Source organism: Labeo rohita, unplaced genomic scaffold (genome assembly GCF_022985175.1).
Source record: "Labeo rohita strain BAU-BD-2019 unplaced genomic scaffold, IGBB_LRoh.1.0 scaffold_190, whole genome shotgun sequence".
Classification (NCBI taxonomy): domain Eukaryota; kingdom Metazoa; phylum Chordata; class Actinopteri; order Cypriniformes; family Cyprinidae; genus Labeo; species Labeo rohita.
Window position 1 is genome coordinate 765 of NW_026128110.1, and position 7,650 is coordinate 8,414.

A 7,650-nucleotide genomic window follows, 5' to 3' on the forward strand; every position below is an offset into this window, starting at 1 on the left:
CTCCAAAATCATGTGAGACTCTAAATGTGTATCGTGAGTCAGTGTAAATGGTGACGCATTTGTTTGTCATGAGACTCAAACAAGTACATTTATAGCCTTTTGCCATTGAACTCAAATGCAAACTAATAGCCACTGTTTTTTGTCCAGTGGCATGCTAAAAAAAATGCATTAGTCAAGTCTACCACTGGAAAGAAAGTTGCATCTTGCTGAATTTGTGACAAGCTTATGTATGGATTTGGCACTGATGGGGCCCTTTGTCTGACAGCTGCATTCACTGCTTGTAGTTCTTGGACAAAAAGCCATTCTGTAGGTTTGCCCTTATCCCTTATAATTTTCACATTAAATATTGGAGTGCGCACTGGAGAATTATTACATGGCACTATTATACCCTCTTTCCAAAGTGACTCAAATACTGGTTTTATACCCAGTATTGCCTCTGCCTTCAGAGGATACTATTACTGACACGGCCTGTAATCAGATTTTGGAGTGATTACAACCGGTTCACATCCCTTGATCAAACCCACATCATATTTGTGTTTTGCCCACAAATTAGGAGGCACCTCTGCCAAAGCAGGGTGTATGTCTGAGGTGCAAATATTTTCCATGCAATGATTTTCTTTTGTGATTTTATTAATAGGGGTCACAATTCTATTTACTTGCAGTCTGACCCAAATGCCCCTAAACTCTTACTGTGTTTCATACCCCCACCTATCTCACACCAGTCTGTTGCATGAACAGATTTCTTCACAAATCTCCCTACTTCACACCATGACTGATCCCTGGCCTTGGAAACAGATAAGTGAGGCACAGACTCTCCTGCCACTAGACAAAACTGAAACATTTTTTCTGTCAAGCTGACTGAAACCGCACACACACTTTCTGTCCAAAACATTTGATCACAGCTCAAAGTTTCACTCTTCCCTCCTTTTTTTTTCTCTTACGACATGTGACGTGCAATGTAATTTGTCAGGCATCATAATTTCTGTGTTGAACAGCTTTGTTCGATTCCTAGCCAATTCACACATCATCTGAGCCCAATCATTGTTTTTTAATGCGCCAATCATAAACCCACTGATGCTCAGCTCGCAGACAGCACAATTGCTCCTCCTGTTCTGTCACTCCCTGACACCCCAGGAATCTGCGACAAGCACTAAATTTAGTTTATATAATAAATCTCGACCCATGATGGGTACAGGGTATGCCAGTGAATACGTGAATGCATGTTTCAGCACCCGGCCTCCCTCTGTTTCACAATTTAAAGGCACTATGATTTTTTCAAAAATGTTATGACCTTATGCAAAAGTGTACACATTTATTTTATTAGTCAGTGCCGGTTGACATGGCAAGTCACATGGTCGTAAACAAGATCGGGTTGCCACAGAATCTGCTAAAAATTCAACTAACACTCCCTCCACTAACATGGGGTATTTTGGCATTCATCCAACAATCCACTGCCTGCTCACATTTATCACACACATGCTTCGCACAGCACCCTTTCTGTTTCTCACTCCCTTCCTCAGTCAACTCCTTTACTACCCTTAATCTTGTAGCGCTCAAGGTACCTTCTTTTAAGAAATCATGATATTTAATCAACTTATCCATATCTTGCATTCATTTTTGGCCATATCATTTTCTCGTTTGATGAAATACCGGTGTATCATATTTAATGTGCTTGCTCTGGGATTTCCCCATAATGGCTTCCTTTTCCCCACTGGGCTCCCGTCGGCGCCTATACTCTATCTGTCGGACGTCTCCAACAGATCTGACCTGTAACCCTGTAAGTCGGGCAGGCGGAATGCACCCTGCACCCCGTTTAATTACATGCACACCTTTTCAATTCCTTCAAATTGTACTTCTTGTGTCGTACTTGCTCAAGTGATCTCAATTTCCTGAAAAATGTTTTGACCATGCTTGCTTTCCTCACACAATCTTCTTTTCTACAGAATGAATTGGCTGTGCTGTATTCCCGTGGTTCTATCCAGGCCTCTAACCCACAATAACTAATCACATTGTCCACAGAATTGGACCAGCCACTATGGTTCGTCCCTTCCCTTATTTTTTTCTCTTAACCCCAATTCTAAAAACACCAATTCTAATTTCAAAACCCAATTCTTTTAGAATATCTTGATCTGTCTCTTACCTGAGAGTTCTGATGCCACCTGAATTTGTTTACTGATTCCAGTGGTGTCCCTCCTGGGCCCTGGCGGTTGGTCTCTCATCCCTTAATCTAGTCGGAGTAGGGCTGTGACTTCTAAGTCCAGGATGATCGATCACCGTCCGCTCTCGGGTCCAAAAGGCACATCCAAGGAATCCCACTTCTGACACCAAATTGTTGTGGCAAAATAAAATCGACTCTCTCCAAAGTAAGAGACAAACTCAGTCAAATGTCTTTAATAATTTATTCTTTGCAAAGAAGGTCAGACAGTCATACAGAAACACAGGTTACTGCAGAGTGCGACCCAGAAGGGAGGGCTCACTTCAGTTTATATCTCCTAACTGGTAACTTTCCACGCGTAGTAAGGGTCAGACAAATACATTCTGCTACGTGATACTCCCAAGAATCAAATCTTTATATTTAGTGCCTAACACCCTTCTCTTATGTCATTCTTATACCAGGTTTAAATAAAGCAGACTCTACACAATATTCCATAAGCACATAGATGAGTAAAATGAATTTTTCTTTCACACAATATGATTATGATATGCATATTACATTTCAGTTTTCAATTTCAGAAATGACAACAAATCCTTTAATACACTTCAGACTTCATCATTCCTGTAAGAACCACAAAGAGACAAAAAAAAGAAAAGAAAAAGAAAAAACACTGAATGATTTAGAACAGAACCACCACACAGCAGTTTGAGAACATTTGAAAAACTGTTTAACTGGTATTTCCGTACATGAACTACTGAACGTGTATGTAAAAGACCTGAACACTTGACTGTTTCTGCCATCACTTAGATTGGTCTTGCATAGCAAATCAAAACAATAAAAAATAAAATCATCACACTGAATCATCAAAAATGTCTTAATTATGACTTACACAAAGTGTGAGTTGCTCCATTATGGAAATAGAATGCAGTTTTTTTTACAGAAACTTCAACCTGTCATAAAAATATAATACAAACAACAGTAAAATTGTGCACAATGTATATTTTGTAAGAAACATGTCTACATGCTAAGTTACAACTGGATATTATTAGTAGTAGTAACAGTACATATTACAAATGTATTTTAGTATTACTATTAGTAACACCAGTTACTTTTTTCCCCATTTATTGACTGACAAGTCTCCTGTTGGGAAATTGGGAGTAAACATGCATTAATTCATCTCACTCACAAAAACAGATTCAATATTCCCCAAAATGAATAAAAACAGTGAAATGCAAACTCAGAATATGACGCAACCCTGCAATTATTAAAAAGTGTCTTTGCTGCTGACCTTCGATGATCCAATTCAACCATACTAATAAGCAAAAATTACTTTAGATAAACTAACATTTGTGCTTCATTGTTTTGTTTTGTTTTTTTATAGTTGAAGAGTGATCTCCTGCATAAATGTACTTTTCTTTTAGTCTGAAGTGAATTCATTTCACTTTTGGTGTAAAAGGGCTTTTACATTAGGGTTGTTTTATATTAAAAAAAGAAGCAAGCCCTGCCCAGATTTAAAAAGTAACGCAAAAGTAACATAACGCATTACTTTCCATAAAAAGTAACTAAGTAACAGAAGTAACGGAAATTGTAATGCATTACTTTTAAAAGTAACTTTCCCTAACACTGCTCTTTCTCATATATCGAAAGGCTGTGGAATATGTTTGCACTACACATTCTATATGTATCATACATTTCTCTTTGTTTTTGTCTACTTCTTTTTGTTGTAGTTGTTATGGTTGTTGTTTGCCTCTATTTTCTGTTATGTCTTCTGTTATACTTTTTTAATTTGTCACATTTCAATAAAAAAATAAATCTATAACACAGCAGAACAGCAGACACAATTACAAATAGTACAATATACATAAAGCAAACTATGTTTGATGTACTTTACGTATCATGGTAACATTCCTAATGTAACAATGTTCACGTTATTATTTATCACATCAACAAATTATCTTAAAGTGGATATCATCAAATATACTTACGTACATGCTGAACTGCGCAAAGTCTGTGACGTTGCAAATGTCCAAGTATCTTGTGTCTTTCACATCTTTTAAAAACATTGGTTGCACAAAATGGACATCGATACAAGCTTTGATACAAATACAGTGATTGCTTTGTCTCACAGTAACATGTGTCCGTCAACAAGTGTTAAATAATTACTAAAATTGAAAAATACAGTGCGAAGGAAAGTATTATATTATGACTACATCTTAGCTGATGCTCAGCTCGCAGACAGCACAATTGCTCCTCCTGTTCTGTCACTCCCTGACACCCCAGGAATCTGCGACGAGCACTAAATTTAGTTTATATAATACATCTCGACCCATGATGGGTACAGGGTATGCCAGTGAATACCTGAATGCATGTTTCAGCACCCGGCCTCCCTCTGTTTCACAATTTAAAGGCACTGTGAATTTTTTAAATGTTATGACCTTATGCAAAAGTGTACACATTTATTTTATTAGTCAGTGCCGGTTGACATGGCAAGTCACATGGTCGTAAACAAGATCGGGTTGCCACAGAATCTGCTAAAAATTCAACTAACACTCCCTCCACTAACATGGGGTATTTTGGCATTCATCCAACAATCCACTGCCTGCTCACATTTATCACACACATGCTTCGCACAGCACCCTTTCTGTTTCTCACTCCCTTCCTCAGTCAACTCCTTTACTACCCTTAATCTTGTAGCACTCAAGGTACCTTCTTTCGGAAAATCATGATATTTAATCAACGTATCCATATCTTGCATGCATTTTTGGCCATATAATTTTCTCGCTTGATGAAATACCATATTATATTTAGTGTGCTTGCTCTGGGATTTCCCCATAATGGCTTCCTTTTCCCCACTGGGCTCCCGTCGGCGCCTATACTCTATCTGTCGGACGTCTCCAACAGATCTGACCTGTTTCTGCCATCACTTAGATTGGTCTTGCATAGCAAATCAAAACAATAATGAAAAAAAAATCATCACACTGAATCATCAAAAATGTCTTAATTATGACTTACACAAAGTGTGACTTGCTCCATTATGGAAAAAGAATGCAGTTTTTTACAGAAACATCAACCTGTAATAAAAAATATAATACAAACAACAGTAAAATTGTGCACAATGTATATTTTGTAAGAAACATGTATGCTAAGTTACAACTGGATATTATTATTAGTAGTAACACTATATATTACAAATGTATTTTAGTATTACTATTACTATTTTTACATACTCTTTCTCAGTGTTGGGGGTAACACATTACAAGTAATGTGAGTTACGTAATATTATTACTTTTTTCAAGTAAGCTATCGCAGTTATCCACCTTACCGGTATGATTACCGCTGACTGGCTAACAAGACCTATGAGAAACCTTTTGTCACGCCCATTTGAAGAACTCCACCTCAGAAAGTCCAGTGAAATGTAGAAATTTTACAACAGCCTTTGTTGTTTCAAAGTCCTTGCTATTAAGAATTGACTTTAAAGATAAGGGTGAAACTCCAGATTCCAACAGCTCAGAAAACATGATCATTCTTGCAGTTCGATGTATAACACGTTCCATTAGCCTATTATGCTTCACACTTTCCACATTCCTTCTGGATGCTTGTCAACCATGGCCTGCCCATAAATCTAGTAATCACCACACTATCCCTCATCTCTAAATTTGTGATTGATGTGGGCTTTAGTGTTGGCTGTATTTCAAAATTACGTTTGCTCATTCTTTCTGACATAATTGTATTATTTTTTTCCTGAATAATATTTTTGCATTCAGCTCTTCCATACACGTCATTCTTGTGTTTACACTGTGTTCCCCATTTTAAACACCCAATTTAGTGTCGCCTTTTGTGTTTTTTAGACATGGCAACCCTGAAAAATGGCCTGATGCACATGGCTGTCTGCAGCAATTTACAGTGATTGCCAGTACTAATATTTGTCATACTAAAAAATGCTACTCCTTGTAAAAAGTGTGGAATTACAAAATCATAAAAGGAGCATGTAACGTTACATAAATCTTTTATTGACATTTGCTTTTGAACATTATCGTAAAAATGCAGGTTATAGAAAAGACGTGTGTGGTTTCTATAGCAACAGACTGTAAATATATTGCTTTGAATCTCTGTCTTTTTTAATTTTGAGTCATATATTCAGAGCATATCTATATTTACATTTGCAGATTATAACAACACCCCAAAATGTCGGTCTTCTCAGTGACTGTCTGTACTCCTGGTGACAACAGCAGGTCAGATCATGTTCATCCATACTAAAAATACCTCAGTGTGTTTCACATCCCCAGCAAACCTCAAAATAACTCACTGAACTCAGTGACTCTCACAAAATCTGTCCAAAAGGGTATATTTTCACACAAATATAAAATATAAAAATATTTTTCATGACAGTTAGTCACATTAAAACCCCTCCTAATTTTTATAAAAATAATGCCCAAAAATTATTACAAAAAAAAAAAAAAAAAAAAAAAAAAAAAAAAGAAGAAAAAAAAAAAGATCCAGGCCATATTTCACCCCAAATACATTGTTTTTCTTATTTGAATTTAAATTAATTAATTAAACTCTTAAAATTCAAAATAAAAACAAAATAAAATAATAATTAAAAAAATAGTAGTATTAATAAACAAATTATTTGAACTGTGACCCTTACATCATGGTAGTATTTGCTATACTTAATAAAATTTTACAAAATTTTAAAAAATCTAAATGAAAAATAAAATAAAAAAATAAATTAATTAATATATTTTTTTTTAATAAAACAATAATAGAAAATAGTAGAATAACTACTACTATAATGTGAACTATAATGTGAACTATGCACATAGCAGTACTGAATACAATTTTATAAAATAGAAACAAAATAAAATTAAAAAATAAATAAAAATAAAAATATTTTTTTATAAAATAATAAAAAATAGTAGTATTAATAAACAAATCATTTAAATTGTGAACCTTAAATCAAACTACAATTTGTTGTACTGAATGTTATTTTACAAAATAAAAAAAATGATTACATTATTAATTATTAAAAATCATTTAAATGTTAACTCTACACATAGTAGTACTGAATTAAAATGTATAAAATAGTAACAAAATCAAATTTAAAAATTAAAATTAAATGATTATTTTAATGTCTGGATGGATATTTTTTCATTACTTATGACTCTTTAGGGTGAAATGTGTTGTCCTGAATTCAATTTTATAAAATAAAATAACAAAAAGGAAAGAATTTTAAAAAAGAAGGAAAAAAATAATAATAAAAAAATAAAGGATGTTTTTCATTATTTATTTACTTGTTAGTCTCTGAGGTGAAATGTGTGACCCCGACATTTTTTGTGAGATTCACCAAAGCATCAGCAAACATTGATCCCCATCTCTATCTGTGAACGGCACACAGTATGTCACAAAATAACACAAGTGCCATAGGTATTTATATATATAAGAAAACACACTGCGTGTGTTCAGTCACAGCACATTCAGTTGAGCCGTTTTTTGCT

The 7,650-nt window shown here is 34.8% G+C and overlaps 1 long non-coding RNA gene across 1 annotated transcript; it reads right to left on the minus strand.

The window, feature by feature from the left end:
- Positions 1 to 2,451: 2,451 nt before the first annotated feature.
- LOC127159075 (uncharacterized) lies at positions 2,452 to 4,366 on the minus strand. The gene is made up of 3 exons (XR_007826350.1): positions 4,141 to 4,366; positions 3,045 to 3,105; positions 2,452 to 2,776 (listed from the first exon to the last, which is right to left on the minus strand). It is a non-coding gene; the product is annotated as an uncharacterized LOC127159075 (long non-coding RNA).
- Between the last annotated feature and the right edge of the window lie 3,284 nt (positions 4,367 to 7,650).